Raw genomic sequence first — 16,835 nt, 5'->3', positions numbered from 1 at the left:
CTCTGTGTCGTCATTCATTAAGTATACTATCCATCTACATTCTATACCTGTGGTGCATTTTAGTTTTGCAGTTTGCTGATACAGTGACCACCAGTATACTATATATAGCAGTACGGAAGGCCACTGCTGTACCTACCTCTGTGTCGTCATTCATTAAGTATACTATCCATCTACATTCTATACCTGTATTGCATTTTAGTTTTGCAGTTTGCTGACACAGTGACCACCAGTATACTATATATAGCAGTACGGAAGGCCACTGCTGTACCTACCTCTGTGTCGTCATTCATTAAGTATACTATCCATCTACATTCTATACCTGTGGTGCATTTTAGTTTTGCAGTTTGCTGATACAGTGACCACCAGTATACTATATATAGCAGTACGGAAGGCCACTGCTGTACCTACCTCTGTGTCGTCATTCATTAAGTATACTATCCATCTACATTCTATACCTGTGGTGCATTTTAGTTTTGCAGTTTGCTGACACAGTGACCACCAGTATACTATATAAAGCAGTACGGTACGGAAGGCCACTGCTGTACCTACCTCTGTGTCGTCATTCATTAAGTATACTATCCATCTACATTCTATACCTGTGGTGCATTTTAGTTTTACAGTTTGCTGACACAGTGACCACCAGTATACTATATATAGCAGAACGGAAGGCCACTGCTGTACCTACCTCTGTGTCGTCATTCATTAAGTATACTATCCATCTACATTCTATACCTGTGGTGCATTTTAGTTTTGCAGTTTGCTGACACAGTGACCACCAGTATACTATATATAGCAGTACGGTACGGAAGGCCACTGCTGTACCTACCTCTGTGTCATCATTCATTACGTATACTATCCATCTACATTCTATACCTGTGGTGCATTTTAGTTTTACAGTTTGCTGACACAGTGACCACCAGTATACTATATATAGCAGTACGGAAGGCCACTGCTGTACCTACCTCTGTGTCGTCATTCATTAAGTATACTATCCATCTACATTCTATACCTGTGGTGCATTTTAGTTTTGCAGTTTGCTGACACAGTGACCACCAGTATACTATATATAGCAGTACGGTACGGAAGGCCACTGCTGTACCTACCTCTGTGTCATCATTCATTAAGTATACTATCCATCTACATTCTATACCTGTGGTGCATTTTAGTTTTGCAGTTTGCTGACACAGTGACCACCAGTATACTATATATAGCAGTACGGAAGGCCACTGCTGTACCTACCTCTGTGTCGTCATTCATTAAGTATACTATCCATCTACATTCTATACCTGTGGTACATTTTAGTTTTGCAGTTTGCTGATACAGTGATCACCAGTATACTATAGTTTATATAGCAGTACGGAAGGCCACTGCTGTACCTACCTCTGTGTCGTCATTCATTAAGTATACTATCCATCTACATTCTATACCTGTGGTGCATTTTAGTTTTGCAGTTTGCTGACACGGTGACCACCAGTATACTATAAATAGCAGTACGGTACGGAAGGCCACTGCTGTACCTACCTCTGTGTCGTCAAGTATACTATCCATCCATACCTGTGGTGCATTTCAGTTGTGCACAGTAAATATAGTAGTAGGCCATTGCTATTGATACTGGCATATAATTCCACACATTAAAAAATGGAGAACAAAAATGTGGAGGTTAAAATAGGGAAAGATCAAAATCCACTTCCACCTCGTGCTGAAGCTGCTGCCACTAGTCATGGCCGAGACGATGAAATGCCATCAACATCGTCTGCCAAGGCCGATGCCCAATGTCATAGTAGAGAGCATGTAAAAACCAAAAAACAAAAGTTCAGTAAAATGACCCAAAAATCAAAATTGAAAGCGTCTGATGAGAAGCGTAAACTTGCCAATATGCCATTTACGACACGGAGTGGCAAAGAACGGCTAAGGCCATGGCCTATGTTCATGGCTAGTGGTTCAGATTCACATGAGGATGGAAGCACTCATCCTCTCGCTAGAAAAATGAAAAGACTTAAGCTGGCAAAAGCACAGCAAAGAACTGTGCGTTCTTCTAAATCACAAATCCCCAAGGAGAGTCCAATTGTGTCAATTGCGATGCCTGACCTTCCCAACACTGGACGGGAAGAGCTTGCGCCTTCCACCATTTGCACGCACCCTGCAAGTGCTGGAAGGAGCACCCACAGTCCAGTTCCTGATAGTCACATTGAAGATGTCACTGTTGAAGTACACCAGGATGAGGATATGGGTGTTGCTGGCGCTGGGGAGGAAATTGACAAGGAGGATTCTGATGGTGAGGTGGTTTGTTTAAGTCAGGCACCCGGGGAGACACCTGTTGTCCATGGGACGAATATGGCCATTGACATGCCTGGTCAAAATACAAAAAAAAATCACCTCTTCGGTGTGGAATTATTTCAACACAAATGCGGACAACAGGTGTCAAGCCGTGTGTTGCCTTTGTCAAGCTGTAATAAGTAGGGGTAAGGACGTTAACCACCTCGGAACATCCTCCCTTATACGTCACCTGCAGCGCATTCATCATAAGTCAGGGACAAGTTCAAAAACTTTGGGTGACAGCGGAAGCAGTCCACTGACCACTAAATCCCTTCCTCTTGTAACCAAGCTCCTGCAAACAACACCACCAACTCCCTCAGTGTCAATTTCCTCCTTACCCAGGAAAGCCAATAGTCCTGCAGGCCATGTCACTGGCAAGTCTGACGAGTCCTCTCCTGCCTGGGATTCCTCCGATGCATCCTTGAGTGTAACGCCAACTGCTGCTGGCGCTGCTGTTGTAGCTGCTGGGAGTCGATCGTCATCCCAGAGAGGAAGTCGGAAGACCACTTGTACTACTTCCAGTAAGCAATTGACTGTCCAACAGTCCTTTGCGAGGAAGATGACATATCACAGCAGTCATCCTGCTGCAAAGCAGATAACTCAGGCCTTGGCAGCCTGGGTTGTGAGAAACGTGGTTCCGGTTTCCACCGATAATTCAGAGCCAACTAGAGACTTGATTGAGGTACTGTGTCCCCGGTACCAAATACCATCTAGGTTCCATTTCTCTAGGCAGGCGATACCGAAAATGTACACAGACGTCAGAAAAAGAGTCACCAGTGTCCTAAAAAATGCAGTTGTACCCAATGTCCACTTAACCACGGACATGTGGACAAGTGGAGCAGGGCAGACTCAGGACTATATGACTGTGACAGCCCACTGGGTAGATGTATTGCCTCCCACAGCAAGAACAGCAGCGGAGGCACCAGTAGAAGCATCTCGCAAACGCCAACTCGTTCCTAGGCAGGCTACGCTTTGTATCACCGCTTTCCAGAATAGGCACACAGCTGACAACCTCTTACTGCAACTGAGGAAGATCATCGCAGAATGGCTTACCCCAATTGGACTCTCCTGGGGATTTGTGACATCGAACAACGCCAGCAATATTGTGCGTGCATTACATCTGGGCAAATTCCAGCACGTCCCATGTTTTGCACATACATTGAATTTGGTGGTGCAGAATTATTTAAAAAACGACAGGGGCGTGCAAGAGATGCTGTCGGTGGCCTGAAGAATTGCGGGCCACTTTCGGCATTCAGCCACCGCGTACAGAAGACTGGAGCACCACCAAACATTCCTGAACCTGCCCTGCCATCATCTGAAGCAAGAGGTGGTAACGAGGTGGAATTCAACCCTCTATATGCTTCAGAGGATGGAGGAGCAGCAAAAGGCCATTCAAGCCTATACATCTGCCCACGATATAGGCAAAGGAGGAGGAATGCACCTGACTCAAGCGCAGTGAAGAATGATTTCAACGTTGTGCAAGGTTCTGCAACCCTTTGAACTTGCCACACGTGAAGTCAGTTCAGACACTGCCAGCCTGAGTCAGGTCATTCCCCTCATCAGGCTTTTGCAGAAGAAGCTGGAGACATTGAAGGAGGAGCTAAAACAGAGCGATTCCACTAGGCATGTGGGACTTGTGGATGGAGCCCTTAATTCGCTTAACCAGGATTCACGGGTGGTCAATCTGTTGAAATCAGAGCACTACATTTTGGCCACCGTGCTCGATCCTAGATTTAAAACCTACGTTGTATCTCTCTTTCCGGCAGACACAAGTCTGCAGAGGTTCAAAGACCTGCTGGTGAGAAAATTGTCAAGTCAAGCGGAACGTGACCCGTCAACATCTCCTCCTTCACAATCTCCCGCAACTGGGGGTGCGAGGAAAAGGCTAAGAATTCCGAGCCCACCCGCTGGCGGTGATGCAGGGCAGTCTGGAGCGAGTGCTGACAGCTGGTCCGGACTGAAGGACCTGCCAACGATTACTGACATGTCGTCTACTGTCACTGCATATGATTCTCTCACCATTGAAAGAATGGTGGAGGATTATATGAGTGACCGCATCCAAGTAGGCACGTCAGACAGTCCGTACGTATACTGGCAGGAAAAAGAGGCAATTTGGAGGCCCTTGCACAAACTGGCTTTATTCTACCTAAGTTGCCCTCCCTCCAGTGTGTACTCCGAAAGAGTGTTTAGTGCAGCCGCTCACCTTGTCAGCAATCGGCGTACGAGATTACTTCCAGAAAATGTGGAGAAGATGATGTTCATCAAAATGAATTATAATCAATTCCTCCGTGGAGACATTCACCAGCAGAAATTGCCTCCACAAAGTACACAGGGACCTGAGATGGTGGATTCCAGTGGGGACGAATTAATAATCTGTGAGGAGGGGGATGTACACAGTGAAAGAGGTGAGGAATTGGAGGATGATGATGAGGTGGACATCTTGCCTCTGTAGAGCCACTTTGTGCAAGGAGAGATTGATTGCTTCTTTTTTTGGTGGGGGCCCAAACCAACCAGTCATTTCAGTCACAGTCATGTGGCAGACCCTGTCGCTGAAATGATGGGTTCGTTAAAGTGTGCATGTCCTTTTTATACAACATAAGGGTGGGTGGGAGGGCCCAAGGACAATTCCATCTTGCACCTCTTTTTTCTTTCATTTTTCTTTGCATCATGTGCTGTTTGGGGACAATTTTTTTGAAGTGCCATCCTGCCTGACACTGCAGTGCCACTCCTAGATGGGCCAGGTGTTTGTGTCGGCCACTGGTGTCGCTTAGCTTAGTCACACAGCGACCTTGGTGCGCCTCTTTTTTTCTTTGCATCATGTGCTGTTTGGGGACAATTTTTTGGAAGTGCCATCCTGCCTGACACTGCTGTGCCACTCCTAGATGGGCCAGGTGTTTGTGTCGGCCACTTGTGTCGCTTAGCTTAGTCACACAGCGACCTTGGTGCGCCTCTTTTTTTCTTTGCATCATGTGCTGTTTGGGGACTATTTTTTTGAAGTGCCATCCTGCCTGACACTGCAGTGCCACTCCTAGATGGGCCAGGTGTTTGTGTCGGCCACTTGTGTCACTTAGCTTAGCCATCCAGCGACCTCGGTGCAAATTTTAGGACTAAAAATAATATTGTGAGGTGTGAGGTGTTCAGAATAGACTGGAAATGAGTGGAAATTATGGCTATTGAGGTTAATAAAACTATGGGATCAAAATGACTCCCAAACTCTATGATTTAAGCTCTTTTTTAGGGTTTTTTGTAAAAAACACCCGAATCCAAAACACACCCGAATCCGACAAAAAAATTTCGGTGAGGTTTTGCCAAAACACGTCCGAATCCAAAACATGGCCGCGGAACCGAATCCAAAACCAAAACACAAAACCTGAAAAATTTCCGGTGCACATCACTAGTTCAAAGACCTGCTGGTGAGACAATTGTCAAGTCAAGTGGAACGTGACCTGCCAACAGCTCCTCCTTCATTTTCTACCACCACTGGAGCTGCCAGGAAAAGGATAAAATTTCCAAACCCACCCGCTAGCGGTGATGCAGGGCAGTCAGGAGCAAGTGCTGACAACTGGTCCAGACTGAAGGACCTGCCAACGATTACTGACATGTCTACTGTCACTGCATATGATTCTGTCACCATTGAAAGAATGGTGGAGGATTATATGAGTGACAGCATCCAAGTAGGCATGTCAGACAGTCCGTACGTATACTGGCAGGAAAAAGACAATTTGGAGGCCCTTGCACAAACTGGATTTATTTTACCTAAATTGCCCCCCCTCCAGTGTGTACTCCGAAAGAGTGTTTAGTTCAGCCGGTCACCTTGTCAGGGATCGGCATAGGAGGTTACTTCCAAAAAATGTGGAGAAGATGATGTTCATCAAAATGAATTATAAATTCCTCCGTGGAGACATTTACCAGCAATTGCCTCCAGAAAGTACACAGGGACCTGTGATGGTGGATTACAGTGGGGACGAATTAATACTCTGTGAGGAGGAGGATGTACACAGTGAAAGGGGTGAGGAATCGGAGGATGATGATGAGGTGGACATCTTGCCTCTGTAGAGCCAGTTTGTGCAAGGAGAGATTGATTGCTTCTTTTTTGGTGGGGGCCCAAACCAACCAGTCGTTTCAGCCACAGTCGTGTGGCAGACCCTGTCAATGAAATGATTGGTTTGTTAAAGTGTGCATGTCCTGTTTATACAACATAAGGGTGGGTGGGAGGTCCCAAGGACAATTCCATCTTGCACCTCTTTTTTCTTTCATTTTTCTTTGCATCATGTGCTGTTTGGGGACAATTTTTTTGAAGTGCCATCCTGCCTGACACTGCAGTGCCACTCCTAGATGGGCCAGGTGTTTGTGCCGCCCACTTGGGTCGCTTAGCTTAGTCATCCAGTGACCTTGGTGCAAATTTTAGGACTAAAAATAATATTGTGAGGTGTGAGGTGTTCAGTATAGACTGGAAATGAGTGGAAATTATGGTTATTGAGCTTAATAATACTATAGGATAAAAATTACCCCCAAATTCTATGATTTTAGCTCAGGGGTGGGGAACCTTTTTTCTACCGAGGGCCATTTGGATATTTATAAAATCCTTCGGGGGCCATACAAAAATTCTCAAACTTAAAAAATGACCCTGCCCCCCAGTAGGTCTGCCCCTTAGAGGTACTGTGTGTGCGTCAAAAAATGGGTGTGGCCAGTTAAAATGGGACGTGATACACATATGCCCCCAATAGTGCGGTGCCAGATCCACAATTGCCCCCACAGTGCCAGGTATACAGATGCCCCCACAGTGCCAGGTATACAGATGCCCCCACAGTGCCAGGTATACAAATGCCCCTCACAGTGCCAGGTATACAGATGTCCCCACAGTGCCAGGTATACAGATGCCCCCACAGTGCCAGGTATACAGATGTCCCCACAGTGCCAGGTATACAAATGCCCCTCACTGTGCCAGGTATACAAATGCCCCTCACAGTGCCAGGTATACAGATGTCCCCACAGTGCCAGGTATACAGATGTCCCCACAGTGCCAGGTATACAAATGCCCCTCACAGTGCCTGGTATACAGATGCCCCCACAGTGCCAGGTATACAGATGCCCCCACAGTGCCAGGTATACAAATGCCCCTCACAGTGCCAGGTATACAGATGTCCCCACAGTGCCAGGTATACAGATGCCCCCCACAGTGCCAGGTATAAAGATGCCCTGCCCCCCCCTCCCCTCCCCTCCGTGCTGCTTACCGTGCTGCTGTCGGCGGGACACCGAGGAGAGCGCGGCTATGTTGGGCGGCAGTGGCATGTAGGACTTGAAACCAGCCGCTGGTTTGAGAGCCAATCAGAGCTCGCGGACCGGCAGCCGCGGCTTCTGATTGGCTGCCGGTCTGCGAGCTCTGATTGGCTCACGAACCGGCGGCTGGTTTCAAGTCATACACGCTGCGGCTCCCACCCGACAGCCGCGCTCTCCTCCCTGTTCTGACAGCTGAGACACGCTGCCGCCGGACTGAGCGGCAGCGTGTCTCACTGACACAAGCTGGTGGTTCCCCACACCTGTTTTAGCTGTTTTTGAGGTTTTCAAAAATATCACCCGAATCCAAAACATATCCGAATCCAAAACCCAAAAGGGTGGTTTTGCCGAAACGCGTCCGAATCCAAAACACGACCGCGGACCCGAATCCAAAACCAAAACACAAAACACGAAAAATACCCACTTAACATCTCTACAATTAATGTCAGTGATTTATAATTATTAATCACAGTGATCTTGCCAATTTATTCCAGTGATTTGGACGTATAATTCCGGTTTGAATTGTTTGTGTCGCTCGGCTTAGTCATACATCTACCTCATTGCACCTCTTCGACATCTTTGCATGAGGTGCTGTTTGGGACCTAGTTTTTGAAAAGTGCCATCCTGTGTGACACTGCCGTATGAGTCTTGGAGTGCTGCTGCATTAGTCCACCAATTGCAGATTTTTTTAAAAGTGACTGGAGCTTTCTGGAGATGCTGTCAGTGGACCGAACAATTGCCGCCCACTCTCGACATTCAGCCACTGTGTGACACTACTAGATGTGCCAGGTGGTTGTGTTGCTTAGCTTAGGCCTACAGGAACCTCGGTGCACCTTTTTTTCTTATTTGCATCATGTGCTGTTAGCGGCCTTTTTTTTATATCTGCTCTCCTGTCTGACACTGCAGTGCCACTCCTGTATGGGCCAGGTGTTTGTGCCGCCCACTTGGGTCGCTTAGCTTAGTCATTCAGTGACCTCGGTGCAACCTTTTGGCCTAAAAACAATATTGTGAGGTGCGAGGTATAGAATAGACTGGAAATGAGTGGAAATGATTGTTATTAAGGTTAATAATACCATAGGAGCAAAATTACCCAAACATTCTGTGATTTTAGCTGTTTTTATGTTTTTTTTTCAAAAATCATCCAGATCCAAAACCAAAACCAAAACACGAAAGGGTGGTTTTGGCAAAACGAAGCCAAAACAAAAACACGAAAGTGGAATAAGAACCAAAGCCAAAACACAAAATACGAAAAGTGCCAGCCGCACAGCTCTAATTTTTACAGCATACAGGACCAGTGTGCTTTTATTTGAACAACAGAAGCACCCCTGAATTTTTACAGCATACAGGGCCAGTATAGTATTTTTTTAATATCAGCACCCCTATATTTGTACAGCATACAGACCAGTGTGCTTTTATTTGAACAACTACACTCCTGAATTTTTACAGCATATAAGAGGACAGTTCCCCTGCCCCCTGCACAACACAGTGACAGCCAGGACAGCAACAGCCATGTACAGCTGTAGCACCCCTAACAGCATATGAAACACCCGTGACAGCCCGGACAGCCAGAACAGCACAGGCAGTGTCGGACTGGGGCATGAGGGCCCACCGGGGGAATGCAGTGGTAGGACCAAGGTGTAGGGGTGTGGCCAGTCTCCACAGAGGCCTGTATTACCATTAGAAAGTTCATGGTCTGGGCCCCTTGATAAGTGTATATATAGTAAATATAGCACATGCAATGTACCAGATTAATAACACTAATGCACTGTAGAGAATACACCATAGTCCTGTGCAGATAAGGTAACATATGTATAATGTATAATTCAAGTGCACAGGCTGGAACCTGATTCTTAGAGGACTAGTTGGGGCCCCAGTTACTGGGACCCACTGGGGTTTTCCCCTGTACCCCCATGGGCCAGTCCAACCCTGAGCACAGGTACACTACAGTGACAGGAGCAGCACCCCTACAGAGCCCACACTGACCCCACCAGACCCCACCACCCACAGAGAGACAGAGGTCTGTCTCCCTCACTCTCCAAGGGCCTAATTCTGACCTGATCGTTGCAGCAAATTTGTTATCAGATGGGCAAAACCATGTGCACTGCGGGGGGGGGGGGGGGGGGGCAGACATTACGTGTGGATAGAGTTAGTTTTCGATGGGTTATATTGTTGTGTGCAGGGTGAATACTGGTTGCTTTATTTTTACACTGCAATTTAGATTTCAGTTTGAACACACCCCACCCAAATCTAACTCTCTCTGCACATGTTATATCTGCCCCCCCTGCAGTGCACATGGTTTAGCCCATCGGATAACAAATTTACTGCTATGGGGCCTAATTCAGCAAGGATCGCAAATCAGCAAAATTAGCAAAAAAAAGCGTAAAAACGCAAATTCTGCAACTTAAATAGCAAAACCTGAGGAAAAAAAACAATTTCTGAGACTTAGCAAAAACTGTGTATGCACTACAAAAAGTAGGCATGTAGGGGGCGTACTAAAGGGCTGGACTCACAAAAACTACGATCAGGGGCGTGTTGCGGGGCATGTTGTGGGCGTATGCTGATGGTCGGTGGGCGGTGCATTTACAATTTTTACAACAGATCGCACATTTCTGATGTGCAGTTTCTGAGTGACTACAGGTCTACCTTAAAAATTGCACAAGCTGACCTCAGTTGTAGACTGCATGTATACTGCAATCATTGCTTCATTACCCCCAGCTGAAGAAGATCACACCTCAGACCACAAATCACTTCATTCAGCTGTATTGGAACTTAGAAACATGTAAGGTATTGTTTAAAGGACCCTACACATTTAATGATCTGCCGCCGAGATGCCCGACGGCGGATACGGCTGACGGGCGACCCGAAGGCAGGGGGGGGCAGTGACGGGGGGCGTGAAGTTTCTTCACTCCCCCCATCACACGGCTCCATAGAAGTGCAGGCAAATATGGACGAGATCGTCCATATTGGCCTGCATGCACAGGTGACGGGGCACCAGCGATGGACGAGCGCGGGGCCGCGCATCGTTCATCGCTGGTGCCTCCACACTCAAAGATATGAATGGTATCTCGTTCATTAATGAAAGAGATTGTTCATATCTTTTAGTAATATCGCCCAGTGGTAGGACCTATAACTCTGTAACACATGTTGATTGTGAAAAATGAATATACTGTATGTTACTAACCGATTTATGTTTACCCTTACTAACAATCGAGGTTTAACAATTACACTATTTGATAGAAGCAAATGTAAAATAACCTTTACAAGCATTGTGCTTAGTAGTATCTGCTAAATGACATTTAGCTTCCTAACATTTTTTTTTTTTAAACAACCAACATTTTTTGGTTAAACAAAACATACCCACATACATTTTTTACATTTTATTTGTGCGCTACACACATAAACATATGTTGAAGAACAGCAACACCATCTTTTTATTTTCAAGTTTTGCAAATTCTGCTCCATTTGTATACTTATTGAAACAAATATTTACACATAATTCCTTAAAGTAAGGTATGTAAATAAAAGCAAAGAAACAATAATATGTAATGTTTGAACACTTCACAATAAAATAAACACTATTTTTATTTTTATAAAAATGTTACTGTTGTTTCTGAATTAAAATATTTTGACTCCAAAAAAAGTGTGTTTGTTAAAAGATATACCAATAATTGCTGCTGTGTAGGGTTTAGAGCAGAGGTCCTCAAACTCGGTCCTCAGGGGCACACACAGTGCATGTTTTGCAGGTCTCCTCACAGAATCGCAAGTGAAATAATTAGCTCCACCTGTGGACCTTTTAAAATGTGTCAGTGAGTAATTAATACACCTGTGCACCTGCTGGGTTACCTGCAAAACATGCACTGTGTGTGCCCCCGAGGACCGAGTTTGAGAACCTCTGATTCACACTCTCTTTAGTCTAGTTGAATATATTTGAACACAGATATGGGCATTAAACACTATGATGTCTTTAAGATAATTATTGCTAAATTACCACAAGATCATTTGACCAATTAAGTGATGATTTAATTGATTTACAATTGTTGAGTAGTTTCTTTAATTTGGGTGCAGGAAAGTAGGTTGTGCAATTTTTAAGGGAAAAACACTGTTGTTAGCAAAAATGCAACATCAGAAACATGTACGCAAAAATTGCGTAGATTTGTAATATGTACGCAAAAATTGCAATTATTAGGATGGTTTTCGCAATATTTGCACATTTCACAAGGCCACCTTCTTTTTGTTAAATTAAATTAGTGTTGCAGTTTTTCCATTTGGGCGTGCTTTCGCAATTTTGCTTTTGCTCGCAATTTTTGCTAATTTGTAATTTTTGCAATCCTTACTGAATTTGCCCCATGATTAGGTCTGAATTAGGCCCCAAGTCCGGAGTGAAAATGGTGGAGACGCGCGGCTGTTTATATGGAATACAAAACCCGCAAGATTCTGACAGCGGGATGATGACGTTTTGCCTCATTCTGGTTTCCGAGTCTGGCAGGAAGTCCTGAGCCGGACTCGGATCTGGGCTCGGAGCGTGAAGTTCAGGGGGATTCGGATCTCAGGAAACCGAACCTGCTCATCTCTAATTTCTAGTTGTAGATAGATGATAGTCTAAGTAGAGAAAGAAAGGCACATGAGGGAAGAAGGCCCTGCTAGTAAGAGCTTACATTCTAAAAGAGGGGGCGGACAGATAGGTATGACATAGATGGGGAAGACAGTGAGCATGGAACAAAGGGTTGGGATGAGAGATGGTTGGGTTTGATGAAGAAGTGGGTCTTGTGAGCCTGTGTGACGTTTTGCAGATAAATGTAGATTGTGATAGGGAGGCAGAGAATTCCAGAGATAGAGAGTAGCACATGCTAATTCTTGAAGGTGAGAAGAGGTAACTAATAGGCAGGATAGGGAGTATGCGAAGATGGTGTGCAGAAGTACTGCATAACGTAATATGAGGTCAGAGATGTAAATGGGAGTGAAATGGGTGAGGGCTTTGTGAGTGTGAAAAACTTGAAATGGATTTTGATGGGGAAGTGGAGCCAGTGTACAGCTTGTAATAGAGGAGAGTACAAATGTAGAACATTTGGAGAGGAAGCAGCATTTAGGACAGATTGGAACTAGTAATACTTCAGTAAAAACAGTTGGAATAGTCTGCAATATATTGATAACCTAGTAATACATCAGCACAAACAGTTGGAATAGTCTGCAATATATTGTTTACCTAGTAATACTTCAGTAAAAACAGTCGGAATAGTCTGCAATATATTGTTTACCGAGTAATACTTCAGTAAAAACAGTTGGAATAGTCTGCAATATATTGTTTACCTAGTAATACTTCAGTAAAAACAATTGGAATAGTCTGCAATATATTGTTTACCTAGTAATACTTCAGTAAAAACAGCTTGAATAGTCTGCAATATATTGTTTACCTAGTAATACTTCAGTAAAAACAGTTGGAATAGTCTGCAATATATTGTTTACCTAGTAATACTTCAGTAAAAACAGTTGGAATAGTCTGCAATATATTGTTTACCTAGTAATACTTCAGTAAAAACAGTTGGAATAGTCTGCACTATATTGTTTACTTAGTAATACATCAGCACAAACAGTTGGAATAGTCTGCAATATATTGTTTACATAGTAATACAGCAGCACAAATAGTTGGAATAGTCTGCAATATATTGTTTACCTAGTAATACTTCAGTAAAAACAGTTGGAATAGTCTGCAATGTATTGTTTACCTAGTAATACTTCAGTAAAAACAGTTGGAATAGTTTGCAATATATTGTTTACCTGTTGATGAGAAGGGGAGAGGAGTCAATTTGCAATCAAAATCAGATGAAAATGTAACTAATGACATTCAGGTATAACACTGCTATTGATTTTAGCTGCCACTTTATAACTAGCCACTTCATATACTAGGCACTGCATCATCCTATAGGATTGGCGTCCTGTTATGATTCCCGTACTCCAGACCAGAGGAGATCTTTATGGCAGAGGTCTGAGTACTGGAAGGATATGCTGGTACGGGAGCAGGAAAGCCTAGTAACCCCTGGCGCCCTAACTCCGTTGTCTCGCCCGTGTTATCAGAAATCCCCTGCGAGACTATGGTTGCTTGAGCCCATGGCAGCCGCGTTTGAAGGGCGGATTATGTCTGCCCAACCCCGATGCCCCCTCAGGTCTTAATGGGAGACAAAGGGAAATCCGAGACAGGGTGATAACAAGGGGCCCTCTGACTAAGCAACCAGGCCAGGGGTTACAAGCTATCTAACTTAAACCAAAAGTATGTGCGGACAAACCGCCAGGGAAAAGGACAACCAAAGATCCACTGATCCGTTACTCCTATCCAGCACCGCTGGATACCAGAGTGGATTTGTGGGAGCGGAATCCTCCGCAAAAGCTCCAGAACACAATAAACTAAATAATAAATAGTAGCGGTCAAGCCGCAACACACGGCTACGCCGCGACTCACGAACACCACAGGATGTTAAAGGTGCTCGGTCGGACTCCAGGAATAGATGACAAATTCCGAGTACTGGATCACTGAGGACAGGAACAACCGGGTTGAGCAGGACTGGAAACTCTCTGTAACTGACACAGCAAACAGGAAGCTATCACCGGCGTCTGTGAGAAGTCCTGAGAGTGCTTAAATTTGGGAGCCCTCCAATCATGATCCAGACAGGGTAATCACATAATGATGCCGTGCAGCTGCATGCTGCACGGCCAGAATACACAAGCACTGATTAAGACCCAGCAACGGGGAACGCGGTCTGACCGTGGCGTCCCCGTTGCTAGGGTCTGAGCGGCTCCGTGCGCCCGGCGTCTAGCGTTGCTAGGGAGCCGGCGGCTGTCTGCCTGCGGCGTCCCTAGTTGCTAGGCGCCGGGCCGCACTGACGGGCGGACCCTCGGCGCCTAACAGTACCCCCCCCTTGAGGAGGGGTCAAGGAACCCCTAAGGCCAGGTTTCTGAGGAAATTCTCGAAAAAATGCCCTTTTGAGCCTCGGGGCATGGAGATCCTCATCCAGGACCCAAGACCTTTCTTCTGGACCATAACCTCTCCAATGTACCAAAAAATAAAGCCGACCCCGGGACAACTTGGAATCGAGAACCTTCTCCACTAAGAACTCCTGCTGACCCTGTACATCTATTGGTGATTTCCCCTGAGAGATCTTGCGAGGAAATCTACTGGACGAAACATATGGTTTTAACAAGGAGCAATGGAAGGTATTTCCGATCCGTAAAGTTTTTGGTAAACGTAACCGGAAAGCCACTGGATTGACTTTTTTGATAATATGAAATGGTCCAATAAATTTAGGACCCAATCTGGCTGAGGTTTGTCGAAGTTTAATGTTGCGAGTCGACAACCATACCCTATCTCCAACTTTAAAAGTGCACGGCCGCCGGAGCCTGTCAGAAAAATTTTTCTCCCGAAATGCCGCTTTTCTGAGAGCCAGGTGCACTTTTCTCCAAATGAGTTTGAGATGAGAGGTCAAGGTCAGTGAGGAGACAGAGGAATGTTGAAAAAAGGAATTAGCTCTGGGGTGAAAACCAAAAACTGTAAAAAATGGAGATACATTGGTGGAGGAATGACAGGCATTGTTGTAAGCAAACTCTGCAAACGGAAGAAACTCAGACCAGTCATTTTGGAGTTTGGCCGAGTGCAAACGCAAATATTGTTTTAATGATTGATTAACTCGCTCAGTCTGCCCGTTGGATTGGGGATGGTAGCCAGACGTTAAAGATAATTTCATCTTTAATGAGGCACAAAAAGACTTCCAAAATTGTGCAATGAATTGTGGACCCCCATCAGAAACAATATCAGTGGGTAACCCATGGAGTCTGAAAACATGGCGGAGGAACAAGACTGCCAATCCCTGGGCAGATGGCAATCGGGGAAGAGCAATGAAATGGGCCATTTTGCTAAAACGGTCCACTACCACCCATATGACTCGGCATCCGGCTGACAGAGGGAGGTCCACCACAAAATCCATGGAAATATGAGACCATGGCCTAAGAGGAACATTCAAGGGCATAAGTTGACCGATAGGCAAGGAACGGGGAACCTTATGCTGTGCACAGACCTGACAAGAAAAAACAAACTCCTTAATGTCTTTGGAAAGACCAGGCCACCATACCGAGCGGGAAACTAATTCAAAAGTTTTAGCGATCCCCGGATGCCCGGCAATCTTGCTATCATGAAACTCCGTCAAAACCGTTGCTCTCAAAAACTCGGGGACAAAAAGACGACCAGCAGGAGTATTTCCAGGAGCTTGATGTTGAAGCTGCTTTAACTGGGTAAATAAATCTTGTGTGAGACCTGCCCGAATGACTGAAGACGGAAGTATGGGAGTAACAGGACTGTTGTCTTGAACTGGAAGAAAACTGCGTGACAGGGCATCTGCCTTGGTATTCTTGGAACCTGGCCTGAAGGTGATAATGAACTTGAAACGAGTAAAAAATAAAGCCCAACGAGCTTGCCGGGCATTCAGCCGTTTAGCTGATTCAATGTATTGAAGATTTTTGTGATCAGTCAAAACTGAAATGGTATGAGTGGCTCCTTCAAGCCAATGCCTCCACTCCTCAAAAGCCCATTTAATAGCCAGTAATTCCCGGTTACCAACATCGTAGTTGGATTCAGCAGATGAGAATTTCCTGGACATAAAGGCACAAGGATGTAATTCCAGGGAATCCGGATCCTTCTGAGATAGGATAGCCCCTACTCCAACCTCCGAGGCATCAACCTCAACAATGAAAGGCAATTCTGGGTTGGGATGTCTGAGGACCGGGGCTGAGACAAAGGCTTGTTTCAAGGCCTGAAAAGATAACTCCGCTTCACGTGACCAGTTGGTAGGATCTGCTCCCTTTTTAGTCAGTGCCACAATGGGAGCAACTAGGTCAGAGAAAGAGTGAATAAATCTTCTATAGTAATTCGCAAACCCTAAAAAGCGCTGAATTGCTTTTAAATTGGTGGGTTGCGCCCAACTAAGGATGGCTTGGAGCTTCTTTGGTTCCATACAGAATCCCCGAGGGGAAATAATGTACCCTAAAAAGGATACCTCCGTGACATGAAATTCACACTTCTCCAGCTTGGCATATAGGTGATTTTCACGTAATTTTTTTAGAACCTGACGCACCTGGGTAACATGTTGTTCAATAGAGTCAGAATATATCAAAATATTGTCTAAGTAGACTACAACGAATCTTCCAAGAAATTCACGGAGCACATCGTTAATGAGATCCTGGAAAACTGCCGGAGCGTT

Source organism: Pseudophryne corroboree, chromosome 2 (assembly GCF_028390025.1).
Source record: "Pseudophryne corroboree isolate aPseCor3 chromosome 2, aPseCor3.hap2, whole genome shotgun sequence".
NCBI lineage: Eukaryota > Metazoa > Chordata > Amphibia > Anura > Myobatrachidae > Pseudophryne > Pseudophryne corroboree.
The sequence above is the reverse complement of the archived record's forward strand: the minus strand, read 5'-3'. Positions refer to the sequence as shown.